Here is a 13612-nt window from a genome sequence, read left to right as displayed (position 1 = left end):
CTTGTACAAATGGTCACCAACTTACCATGACGCAGCTTACAATTTTCCAACTTTACATTGGTTTTCATTGGGTAGTGGCATGAAGACCCTGGTTGGAGTCTCTCTTTCAATCATGGAAGAAACAAATGAATAAATGTTTAAAAAAAAAAGGCAGAACAATGGACAATCTCTGGGGGGATGGAATTGGGTTGCAGGAGTGGCAAGGGGGTTTGCATCATAGAAACTTTGGTATCTTTTGAAATGTGTTCTATGGAAAATATTAACTAAATAATTTTATAATAATGCCAAATGATACAAATTGGGAGACATGCAGGGTTCTGGGGCACAGATGGAACATCTAAAAAAAAAAAAAATCCAAACTCAGCCTGTGAACATAGAGAACCACAAATTCTGGAATTTGAGTATGTAGGTTCAAATCCTGACTCTACCAGATACAATTTGTGTGACAGGCCAGGTTTCTTGGACTGTTTATACATCAGTTTCCTCATCTTACATATGGGGATGATGTTAATGGTTCCTATCTCAGAGGGCTGTTGTAAATGTTATATTAATTAAGACATGTCAAGCACTCGTATATCTCGTCAGTGATGCCCATGTGTGTATTCTACATAGCAGTAACCGCATCTACTTTGAAGTTTGATCTTGACTAAATCCCTGTTTCTCCTAGGGAAGATTTCATATAGTCATATTTCTCTCAGTAGCCTCCCCAAATTCTTCATTTTGTGCATTTGATACTTTCAGGTAGAAAAAGCAAATACTCTTTTGGAAACCTCGGATGGGTTTGCACCGTCATCAGATCTGCACGATGGTCAGGCAGAGCATCACGGAGCCATCAAGGACACTAAAAGCCACAGAATCAGCACTTGAGGACACCGAAAGCCAAACGAGCCAGCAGTGAAGGCAAGTAGGGGAGAAGAAACCGCACTGGGGCCCACAATGGTACCAGGCGGCAGTTCTGACATGGGGCTAAAGATGTGCAGTGGAGAGGCACAATTAGCTTCGGTTTATGTCTTCTTACAGTTTTTATATCTGCACTGAAATTAGCTTCCTTTCCTTCTCTCACTTGAAGAGAACTAATCTCTGATAATTAAGCCCAAAGTTTGCTGGCTGGAGTCCACCATGTCACATAAATATATTTCCAGTTCTTGGTTCTATTATTTTACAGCAGTGAACTTATTTATTATATGTGGTAATATATTTCCTTGTTCTCTGGTGCCTCCTAGACCTTAAAGCAGAACAAATGCTTTAATAAAAATGTGTGTTATTTCTTCCTTGAAACCGAAAGGCTGTATTATTAGGGCTTGTAGAATGGTTGGGGTTTGGGATGATTTTAATGAATCATTGCCTAATATTTCTTTACTTGTGACACATATATGATTAGTAAATGTTGTCTGCTCACTGATTAACTTTGTTTATTTTCTAATTAGTTTTAGGATCAGCTGTCTTGTGGTTATTGAAATAATTGTTTGATTAATGTGTGAATTTACATTTTCATTACACTACTGAATAAGTTCTGTCCCAATTAGCTGCAATGCCCCATGCCGATCTGGGGCACCAGGATTGCAATTTTCACCCAATAAGTAATAACTATTATATTGATTGGTGATAATTGGGTGTAGATGGTAAATACACATTAGTGGAATTTAAATTATACAACAACAGGTTCTCTCAGTTTGCTTCCAAAGTGGCAGTTCTAGAGATGGACACCCATGGTTCAAACAGAGTGGGGCCCACGTACTCACCAATGTTCTTTTTGATAATTCCATGAAGTTTCAAGAACTCTAGAAATCAGCCAATCTGCTGGAATTTTTTTTTTTTTTGTGTGAACTTGTGAATGTCTTCTTAAATTTCTCCCTAGCCCCCTTGCTTACCTGGTCTCTGCCTGTTCCTTTGATAAGACCCCATAATGCCCCCCCCCATACCTCCACCTCCCTTGGCCTGCTATTGTAGCTTTAAATGTGCTTAAATCCTGCAAATAAAGTTCTTCCTTCCTAGCCAACCATTTTGTTAGGCTTCCTGATGTAAGCAACATAGACTCACTCAAGGTGTCTCATTGTAAGGATGTGAGTGGAGCAGAGCTACAACCAGGAAGTCCATGGAGTTAGGTAACTTGGGGTATCTCTACCTGTCTCTGTTTCTCTCCATCTCTTTGCCTTTCTCTTTTTTGTTTCTGCATCTCAACCTCTGTCTCCATTGCTGTTGCTCTCACTCTCTCTCTGTCCTACTTTACACTTTTTTCCCCCCCAAGTCTCCAATATTGCCCATAGCCAAGTTTCCTGCCCCATTAGTTGTTTCTCCTCCCTATAGCTGCAACCTGATGTGGCTTGGTTTGCTGTGTTTCCAGCTCGGCCCCAAGGTAGCATCTCACAAACTCTCTTGGTCTCTCCTTTTTCTGGCTTCCAATACTGAGGGAAAAATGTTGACCTTGAGACCTTGTCATGTATGGGCTAGTCACCTGCCACTAAAATATTATTCACCATAGGCCTCTACCAGCTGGGCTAAAAATGTACTAAAGACATTTAAAAAAATGAGTTCCTTAAAAAATGTCATATCATGAATTATGAGGTGAACTTTTATCAGTATCATACTTGGGAAACCAGCATTTTCCCAATATACATGAAAATAAAAGTATAATGATTTAAAATTTAAAAAGTTGTATGTGTGCCAACTGGAGTTGTTTCCTGTACCACCATTGTGAGGCATCTGGGGAAGCAGCTGGGGTAATACCTTTCTTCCTTCTATTTTTAAAATTTATCCATCTCTGAAAGAGAGAGAGAAGCACCTCAACAGTGTTCCTATGTGAATTTAGAGAGCCCTTCTGAGACAGACTCACTCCATTTCCCCACTGGGTTCAGGTACAACCACTGCAACCTCAGGTCCTTATTCTTTTGAAGGCTGCCATATTTATTATTTACCAGCAGTCTCAGGATTGGTTGCCGTTAGGTCCTGTGCCCACCCTTGTCCAGTCAGCTGTGTCTAAGGGTGGGTGGGGCCTGGTCAGGTGACCTAGAACTGAGCCAAATGGGTACTGAGCTTCCCTCTGAGAGAGAGCTAAGAGATAGGGGGCTGTTGGGTACTTCCAGCTGCCAGATTTCGAGCTGCACCTCCAGGCACAGGATCACAATTCATCCTGAGGATAACTTCATGAGGAGGATGTCAGTAGTCCCGTTTCTCTGTCCTTGAAAGCCTACAGAGCAAGATAACCCCATAAAGCTCAAAGGAAAGCTCGATTTGAGATCCTAGGGAGATGTTGGCCTATTTGGGACCATTCATAAACATTTCCCTCCAGAGCTGCATCTCTGCCTGGAATCCAAGTTCAACCCTAGTGGCCTCTGAAAGTGGAACTCCTCCCCTTCAAATTCCTGAAAGGCAGAGCTGCTTTGAATGAGAAGCCATGAGCAATCTGCCAGGGAGGTTTCTGCTGAGTCTGGAGGAAAAGCGTATGGGGAGTGATGAGAACACTGGGCAACTCTCATCCAGAGAGATGCCTGCCTCTGCTCAGATTGCTGCTTGCCACACCACAGGCTGGCAACAGACTGGGGTGCCCAAGAGGTGCCTCACAAGGTAGGAGGACGGCTCCGAATGCAGAACGTGCTGTGTTTTCTCCATCTGTGGCTGGACTGACCCCAGCACGGCTCTGTCCCCTGCATTAATCCAGCTCCACTCTGAGGGTTATTCCGAGGCTATTTCCTTACCCTCCTCTTGTTTCTCTTCCCACAGCACAGCCTCCAGATTTAAAAAAAACAGAGCAGGGAAGGGAGCTTTTTGAAAATATGGCACCTGCCTGCTAGGTGGCCGACTCCAGAGGAAAGAACTTATGCCGGCTGCAGCGACTCCAGGCTGGACATAGTGCCTGACCCGTGGTAGGTCCTCAGTTATGATTTGTGAATGGGCGGAGGAGACGGAATGGTAGCGGTGGCCTCCAGAGTAAATAGACAAAGAGAGGGAGAAGATCTTTCATTTTTAGTAAGAATATGGCCAAAATAGGAGTCCAAAATGGAACAGAGAACCACACTGAGTCTTTTTTCCTGATGGCATCAAAAATATCGGCTTGCCCCAAAGGAAACCAGAATCATTTTTAGCTCCAGCAGAAATTCTCTCTCAGAGACTCAGCCAAGAGCAAATTGTGTGATGCAGTTTTCCAAGAGGAAGAAACGCCTGTTTTCCCAAATGTGTCTCTCAGAAGTCTCCATACTCCCTAGGGGGACCTGGTGTGGCGTGCAGGTTGACAGGGCATGTTTTTGAGTTGAGCTGCCTGGCATTTGCTGGCTGTGTGACTCTAGACCCTCTTATTCTCAGTTTTTCCCAAAACAGGGATTATAGTAGGAATCGCCTTGTAAGATTATTATAAGAATTACGGAGATAATTCCCATGAAACATCTAGCCCAGTGCCCAGGTCATGTAAATCTCAGTCGATAAGTTCCACTTCTCCCTCTGGGCCTGTGTATATTTTTGGATTTGATATGCTCCATTCCCCTGAAGATGGAGAGATGTTGTATTTTACATTGTATTGTGAGGTTTCTGGCTTAAATGGGGGGGGGGTTATTGGGCATGGGGCAGAGGGAGGGTAGGACAATGTTCTGTCCTGGCTGGAGCCTGAGTTCAACTCTGGTCTAGTGTAGGTGATGCTAATGAGCACAGGCCATGAGTGAAGCTCAGTGTTAGGCACGTATAGAGCTGAAGATTCCCACTGCTCTCCAGGTGCGCACGGCCTTTTAGAAGCGAGCGACAAGATGGTGGCTGATGGCTGCTCTCAGCATATTTAAGATTAGAGTGTTGTACAGAAAGTAGTAATCCAGTCTTTTGATTAATCCTTGAGCAGAGGGCGCTGTTCCAGGAGGAATAAAACGATTTCTTGTCTTCCAGAGACCTGGCCCTCCATGGCATATTGCTGCTTGCTAAAGGCTGTGCTATTGTTCTGCTGTGGCATAAAGGAATCTTGATTATCAGCTTAAAGATGGAGAAGATAGGGCAGGGCAGGGAGAAGAGGCTAGAGGCTGGGTACTTGGAACAGGCTCCATTTCTGAGAGGGCCAGTCTCCTGGTCAATGACCAGTGACTATGAAGGGCAACATTTGAGCCTGGCCTTGTGGAGACCAGCCCAGTGTCCTGGAAGTGGCTCACCCAGCCTGGATGCCCATCATGTTCAGGGAACAACCCCCTGCCTGGACCTCCCTGTTTATAGTCTGGCCACCAGGCAAATGGCATCGAGGTCCCCCTGGCTTCATGCCACCTATTTATTGGTTTGTAAGGATGCCACCCTAAGGATACGCACTAGTCCTCAACCAGATCCTTAGAAACTCCAGAAAGATGTGGATAAGAAGAGGGAGCTCCCCAGCCAGGCATCTGGAGCTTAACTAAACACCCCAGGTCATCCCAACGTGGGGGCAGCAAGCAGAAGACACCTCTGTTGTAGATGTAAAATTTACTTAATAAAACCAAAGTTATGTCTGAGCTTACTATAACCAAAATGTCTAGAAGTAGGGTATGAACCCAGGAAAAGCTGGATCCAGTACGCTGGCATTGTCACCAAGGTTCTTATTTCCTCCGGTCCTCCTCTCCCTGCTCTCCCTGCGTCAGCTTAATTGGAAGACAGCCTGTCCTTGTGGTCAAAAGAGATCTATCAGAACCTTTCCTGGGGACATAAGTGTCCTTATTCACACCCCAGGGAAGAGAGAGAGGAGACTTTAGAGGAATCCATGTAAGTCTTGGGTCTCATTAGATTGATTTTGGTGACATTTTTAAAATTTTTAATTTTTTCCCGTTATGGCTCAGGGTAAGGGGGAGGGATGGCAGTGGGGAGAGGGAGGAAGGATGGAAGCACCTTTGTTCAGCAGAGTCTCACCATGCTATGACCTCTCTACCTCAGTTTCCCAGTCAGCCAGGACCACAGGCACGTGCCACCATGTCTAGCACCTCCAGGCTGAGGAGAGAACTAAACTGGGCCTTCCATGTGGCCCCAGTCAGCCATGGTACAGTGGTGCCTTCCTACCCATGTCCCTGTGGCTAGGCCCATGTTCATCTTTTAACCAGTCCCCGTGGCTGGAGGAGGCGGGAGGGTGACATTCACTGATTGGGTCACCCACCTCTGGGTAGAAGGGTAGCTGAGGTGGAATCAGTCCTGACACACAATGTGTTGGCTACATAATGGGAAGGAGGTCAGTCTCCTCTTCCTACCCCCCACCAAGGGAAATTAGGAGGAAAGCAAGGGAGGGTGTATCTGAGAGGTGTCTTAGCTTGGGCTCTTCCCAAAGCTAGTCCTGAGATGAGGATTCCAGTTCAAGTGGTTTATTTGGGAAGTAATCCCATGGAGGCAGAGAAAGGAGACTGAAGCCACCCAGAGCATCTAGTCGTGGTTCAGCTGAAGAATACGAACTTTATCTCAGTGGTAATGGGGAGCCAGCAAGGATGCTTTCAGTGTGGGTAGATGCCAGCCAGATCTGAATCTCAGGGCTATAACTGTAGAGCCTGAATTGAATTCCCAAGTGTTCATTAGCTTCAGTTCATATCGCTATCAAGCCTGTTCCTTGCAGGGTGGGTCACTTACAGAGAGAGCTGTGAGTCCAAGGACATGGTAGACAGTAAGGCAGGGGCATCCAAGTCTCTGTAATTCAAGGTTTTCAGCGCCAGCTAGAGGCATAACTAAGTGCAGAATTATTCAGGAAGCACCGAAGGTCCACATCTGATTGAGACAAGCCCAAGAGGAAGATCTGCATAGGCTGCCACCTCTGGGGTTGGAGCCTGGCTTCTTGCAGGGGGCACGCCCAGAACACCCTTCTACGTGGGCTGGGAGGATGGTTAGTACCGAGTTTCCTAGGAGCCTGCGGGCTAAGGCAGTCGAGGCACCATGACCACACCATGACCACAGCTGTTTGTGTTCCATCAAGCACTGGGTGGAGGGGGAAAAAAGGCTGTTTTCCTGTTTGGTCTTAATTCATTTTTTTCCCCTCCACCATGGAAGTATGCTTGAAAGGAAGAGAAAAGGCTCTCACTTAACTCTTCTTCCACTAAGCAAGAAAAGGCTAGAACTTGGGACAAGAAAACTAGGAGATGGTCATTTATCTACCATCAAGTGGTGTGATCTTAGGGGCCAGATGGTGGTGCAGCGGTAAAATGCAATGTTCTCTGAGGTGACCCACGTAGCAAGGTTCTTGGTTCACATCCAGAGACCTCCCTGAGTGTACTGGGCCCCTGTGATCCAGGATGGCTAAACCTGGGGAAAATCATGGAGTCAAGACCCTGTTAGAGACTCTCTCTCGCTTCCTCTCTCTCTTGCTCATGGAAGACATAAACTTAAAAAATGATGTGACTTAAGCCAGTCAGTTTGCCTCTCTGGAGGCAAAAATGATGAGATTGGAATGAATGACTGACCTCAAGGGTCAGGTCCTCCAAGGGAAATATTTCACAAGCCACAAACATAAGCTGCATGTATAACCTTCAATTTTCTAGTAGTCACAAAAGGGACTATTAACAAAAAGGGAAAAGAAACAAGTAAAGTTACTTTTAATAATACATTGTCTGTAACCCAGTATATTAAAAGTATTATAATTTCAGCATGTAATTAACGTAAAATATTATTAACGTAATATTTCACATTCATCTTTTTCTACTGAGTCGTCAAAATGGAATATGTCTGTATACTTTACAGGATAGCTTAATTTTCTTTCTACATTTCTCTTTCTTTCTTTCTTCTCTTTTTTCTCTAGAGGGTGCATGTGCTTACCAGAGAGAAAAAAATTAAAGAGAAATCACTCCCTGTGAGGGTTGGCCATGCTGCAATCCCTTCTCCTCCATTTTTCTCTTGGGATTTTGGGCATGCACACATGCCTGGTATGTTTTTCAAGCCACCAGGTCTGGGACTCGAACTAGAAAATTGTCACGTGGGATCCAGCTGCCTTAAGCACCATACCACTGGCTGACTCTTGACTGTCCACATTTCAAGTGCTCTGTAGCTACAATGGAGCCAGGGGCTACTGTATTGGGCTGCTCAGCTCCTACATCTCCCAGACTTTGACTTTAGACTGTGGGATTCCAAGACAGACTTGCACTGAGACATGTAGACAAGGTTAAATAACAAGAAAGAGCTTCTCGTGAGAGTAGGCTTTTAAAATGCAGGCTGTGGGTCCTCAGGGAGGTTGTGAGATCTTTATTCTACTGGAATCGGACAGAGTTGCATTTAAATATAATCCTGGCCCTACTACTTCCTGGCTGAGGGTCCTTGGGCAAGTCACTTTCATCTCTCTAAGTCTGAATGTTCTTATGAATCAAACAGTTATGACGATATTCTTATGGCAGTAATATAGATTAGACAAGGCACTGTATAGAAAGCACTCAACTCAGGGTCTGGAATATTTTAAGCACTTGATTTTAACAGATAGTATTATTAGTTCCTTGAAGTAACATTAAAACCAGGATTCCATGCATCGGGAAAAAATAAAGTTTTTTCCTTGTTCTCCTCATGGGACAAGATGTTGTAGGTCTAGATCTTAGAACGGGATGAAAGGTACTAGACTGTCCTCCCCATTGTGTGTCCTGAACGATGTCACTCATCGATCATAGCTTCTCTCAGTCCGAGCCCTGATGAAACCTCAGGAGCCTTCTTACCACAGGCAGCCAGGACCCATCAATCGGGACTGGCAAGCAGATGAAATGTACATGCGGTCCCTGCATTAGCATCGCGCGAGAGAAGTGTCAGAATCCCAGGAGACAACACTAAACAGCGACAAAGTGCCGGGGGAGAGAGAGAGAGGCGGAGATAGAAAGATCAGAAGAGAGAGAATGAGAGCAGCAGCAGTTTTCGGCAGGGGATTTCAGGGTGACCGAGCCTGCACCCAGCTCCCCCGGGAATCCTGCATTGGCTGGAGCTTTGGTACGCGAGTCTCTCTGGAATGCCTTCCAGGGCATCTGGGCTGGGATTGAATTGAAGTCTGGCTGTTTCACCCAGGGAAGCAGGTTCATTTAGAATTCCAAGGGCCCCATTTATCTTGTGCCAAGCTGCCAGCTCCTCCACAGCTGGTAACAAACGGCCAGCCGCTTCACCCACCACCCTGCTCCCCAGTCATCGCTCTCACTCGGCCCCTCGGTCATGGAGGGTCTCGCACAGGAGAGCTGGGCAGCCAGCCCATCCATCTCCTGCCGAGGGAGGGAAAATCTACTCGCACCTGCCCTAGGGCTTCTCTCGCAGAGATGAGCGAATGGGAGCCCCGTTGACACTGCTTTCCCTCAGAGATGAGGTGACAGAACCAGGAGGAGGTTTAGGACAAATTCAAAGAAAACAGGTACATCCATCTTTTCTTTGTTCCTGATTCATTCAACAAACATTTGCTGGGGTCTGGGAAGTTTCTTTAGGACCTGGAGAAGAGGGGGTTGTAAAGATGAATCAGGCTTTTTCTTTCTGCCCTCAGAGAGGCAGAAGGGAGACTACAGTGAGTCCACCCATAGCTGCAATAGCCCATAAATGTGATGAGGCCTAAGGGAGATCACGTCGCTCCTTGCTGAAAATCCTACAGAAACTTCCTGAGGCCTTTGAATAAAATGAAATCCCCTGACCTTGGCTCATAAAACCCAATAAAGCCTCACCTACCTCTTGGACCTCACCTTGACCTACCAGGGGACTTTCAAAAATTCATGGAAAAAAATGGAATTAATTTTTATTTATTTATTTATTTATTTATTTAATTCCATTTGTTATTATTATTTTTAAATTTGACCAGACAGAGGCAGAGAGAAAAGGAAAGCCAGAAAGCATAGGTTGGCAGGTGGCATGGTGGTTAAAGGCGCTGGACTCTCACATGGCCAACTGTGATTTGAGTCCCAGACCTGGCGACTTGCTTTCTCACTTTTCTTCTCTCTCTCTCTCTCTTCCTCTCTCTCTTTCTCATGCTGTCCATCTCTGGTCAAATTAAAATAAATAAATATATAAATTTGAATAAAAGATCATTCTTAAAGAAGAAGAAGAAAGAAAGAAAAGAAAGCAAGCTGCCAGGTCCAAGACTTGAACCGCAGTTGGTAACGTGAAAATCCAGCGTCCTTAAGCACCATGCCGCCTGCTGGCCTCAAAAATGGAATTAATCTTTAAAAAGTGTTTGGGCCAAAGGCATAGTGTACTCACCAGAGAGAGACAGAGAGTGCAGGAGAGGGAGAGAACATTCCCGGTGGGACATGATCACACCATAATCCTTCCTTCTCTATTTCTCCATCCATCTGGGGCACACATGCACATATGGCTGGTGTAGTTTTCAAGTTCATGGACCCAGGATTTGAACTGTACAGTTGGCAATGTGGGATCCAGCAGCCTTAACCCCTGGGCCACAGGGTTGGTCCCCCCAAATGGAATTGAAATACGACTTAATCTTGGTGGAAATGTTTTGAAACCCATACATAGTTTTTTCATAATGCCCATTTTTCATAAGCTTTTTAAAGACCTCTCATTTCTCCTGTCACCTACTCTGCTCTAGCTGTAATGGTCAAAAGGTCCCCAGCCACTACACAGTTCCCAACTCAGGGCCTTTATAGAGTCATTTCCCCTGATGGGGATTCCCTCCCCTGACTTTCTCTTTGTTAGCTGCTGCTTTTCATTTAGAACAGGGCCTCTCCCAGAGCAGCCCTCTCTGACCCCATGACTGTTGTCATTGCTCAGGTTTTATCACACTGTCCTACGTCAGCAGTTCTGAAAGCACCTCTCCCCAGCTGGTGCTTCTTGTTCTGTTTCATTTGTTTAGAGCCCGTCTTCTCTCCAGAATGGAAGCTCCAGAAGCACAGAGACTTTTCTTTTTTGTCCTTGACCATATCCTAGAGCCTGGAGCGTTGACCAATACCTAGTAAGTAATTAGTAGACACTGGCCTATTTAGTGAACAAATGGTGAACATTCTGAGCAGTTGTCAGGCATTGTAAAGAACACATGGTATGGGGAACCAGCAGTTAGTGTAATGGCTATGTCGCTGGACTCCCAGGTAGTTGACCACAGTTCGCGTCCTGGATCTGGTGGCTTAAAACTCATGCCGGGTGCATGTGCGTGCGTGCCCAAGATTCCGAGAGGAGAATGGAGGAGAAGGGATTGTGGCATGACCATGCCCTCTGGGGGGCGATTTCTCGCTTTCTGTCTCTATGTCTCTCTCTGTCTGTCTGGCGAGCGCATGTGCCCTATAGTGAAAAATCTCTCCAAAAAAAAAAAAAAAAGAACACTTGGTATGGATTGTCCTCAGAATGTCCCCAATAGGAAGGTGGTATGATTAGCCCCATTATACAGTGAGGAAACTCACCTTGCAAGAAGTTAACCCATTGGTCTGTGCATCCAGCTGAGAAGTGGTAGAGTCAGGATTTGAACCCACATCTAGGCAATGTGGCTTGACCTGGTTCTTGGGAACCCAAATGTGCAACTCTTAGCCTGCACTTTCTCTTTAAGTAGACATTTCATTTGCCCCAGTCCCTGATCTTTGTCATGTTGCTCCTTCGGGGAGCTTCTACACACCTGTGGTCTCAGCCATCTGGAGACCCGTTCTGAGTCCTGGCTGTGAGGTATGAGAAGCCTCCGATCCTACCAAAGCCTCACTTTTCCTATATGTAAGATGAGGAGGTTGGATGAGGTTGGTGGTTGGGGGGTTGTGGGATGGGAGCTATCAATCTAGACAGCCTTTATTCATGCTTACAAATCTATGGTTGAAACCACTGGATGGGCCAGCCTCCTGGGATCCCTTCACTTCTCTTCTGCCAGCATTCTCTTGATTCTAGTTTGCATCAGAACATGAGTAACTAGCAATAGCAAACTGCTTTAAAGCTTGGAACAATTGATTACTGAGTTTATCCTAGTTTACTCTCATAAGAAGACACACAGTATTTTTAAAAATTTGTTTTACTTCTTATTTAGCTTCAGTTTAAAAATATTTTTTAAACCTTTAGATAGTAGATCAAGAGGGAGGATTTATTTCCTAAATATCTTTCCTTCCTGAACCAAATTCCATAAAAATAAGAGGAAAAAAAGTTTATCTATCTACCCACCACCTTGTGAGGGAAGGGGTGTTGGTCAGGACCATGCATTTTAAATTTTTTTCTCTTTTTTTAAAAGCTCATTTTAGGGGTTGGTAAGAGGCGTGGTGGTTAATGATGTTGGATTCCTACATGGACAGCCGCAGTTTGAATCCCCGACCTGGTGGTTTGCTTTCTCACTTTCTCTTTCTCTCTCTCTGATCAAGTAAAAAAAATAATAACAATAAGTGGAAGTAAATAAATAAATAATTCTTTTTAAGAAAGTTAATTTTAATTTATGAGATACAGCATGTGTACATGCAAAAAAAGAGAGAGGGACAGACACCCTCAACGGGGTTCTCTTCCCCCACCCCTCCTCTTTGTCAGGATCATGGGTGTGTGCACAAACTGCATGTTTTCCAGTCAACTCAGGATCCAAACCTGTGGGTGGTCATGTGGCTTCCAGCACTGTAGTTAAGTACACTTCTGCCTGTTCTACCAGGGCTCTGCCCGAAGAACTTCTGAAAGATTTAACTTCTGAAAGAACTTCTGAAAGATCTAATTTAATCAGAAGGTGTCTGATCTATGGAGATAGAACTCTGAGAGAAAGCCCCAGTTCAGAACCAGCTTCAAGCTCAGAGTGGGGTGATGTTGATTTGGATCATGTGTGGGCTATGTTCTGTCCAGTGAGGATGTTTGAATCCTTTACCCTCTTCACCTAGGAGGCAGTAGAAGTGTAGACACTAGAACTCAAGGGTAGGCTGGGCTTCAGGTCGCCACTGACCCCAGAAAGGTGGTACTTCTCACACCAGAAGGCAAACAGCTGACGCCCGGCACCTGCAGTGTGTCTCACCCCACACTCCTCAGAGGCAGGCAAAGGGAGTAGTAACATTACTCACGGCAGGCAGGCTGCACCTCAGACACAAAGATAAGCATGAACCGGGACTCTCCAAGCATTTGAAAGAAGAAACCACTCCTGAACGAAAAATAAGAGCCCAAGTAAGCAGAGATGCCCGAACAAACAGAAGACTGCAAATTCAACAAGGTGAATCTATTTAGCAAGGCAAGTAGGGGGACCCAGAAGATGGCATATGGCTTTGTCACTGGACTCCCACATGGCTAACCATGGTTCAAATCCCGAACCCCATCGTTTGAAACTCAATGCCTGGTACATGTGTGTGCGCCCAGAATCCCAAGAGGAGAATGAAGGAGAAGGGATTGCGGCATGGCCATCCCCTCTGGAGGGTGATTTCTCACTTTCTGTCTCTCTGTTTCCCTCTGTCTCTCTGTCAAGTGCATGTGCTCTATAGCAAAAATCTCTTAAGAGAAAAAAAAAAGGCAAGTTGTTACTGCAGTTATAAAATAAGAGTGAAGGATTGTGAGATAAATTAGAGTATGTTGAAATATAAACCACAATTAAAGGTGTATTTTCCTCTCACTACTAAAGAATATATACTAATTGTAGAAAATGGGGGGAAATATAGAACAGCACCAATAAAAAACATTTATTATCACAACATTCAGAAAATAATTCATTTTAGTGTCTTTTCAATCTGCAAATATATATGTACATTTTTGTGTATATATATATATATATATACACACACACTATATATATATATATATATATATATATATGTCTTTCAGA

The 13612-nt window shown here is 44.8% G+C and overlaps 1 long non-coding RNA gene across 1 annotated transcript in view; it reads left to right on the top strand.

Moving 5' to 3' along the window:
- Window positions 1-3810: 3810 nt before the first annotated feature.
- Window positions 3811-13612, top strand: part of LOC106735179 (uncharacterized) — a 31911-nt gene continuing 22109 nt past the window's right edge. The window contains exon 1 of the long non-coding RNA XR_001370590.1: window positions 3811-3863. This is a non-coding gene — a long non-coding RNA (uncharacterized LOC106735179). The remainder of the gene's footprint in view (window positions 3864-13612) is intronic.

Source organism: Tupaia chinensis, unplaced genomic scaffold (assembly GCF_000334495.1).
Source record: "Tupaia chinensis unplaced genomic scaffold, TupChi_1.0 Scaffold000320_1, whole genome shotgun sequence".
In the NCBI taxonomy this organism is placed as follows: domain Eukaryota; kingdom Metazoa; phylum Chordata; class Mammalia; order Scandentia; family Tupaiidae; genus Tupaia; species Tupaia belangeri.
The sequence above is the reverse complement of the archived record's forward strand: the minus strand, read 5'-3'. Positions and strand labels throughout refer to the sequence as shown.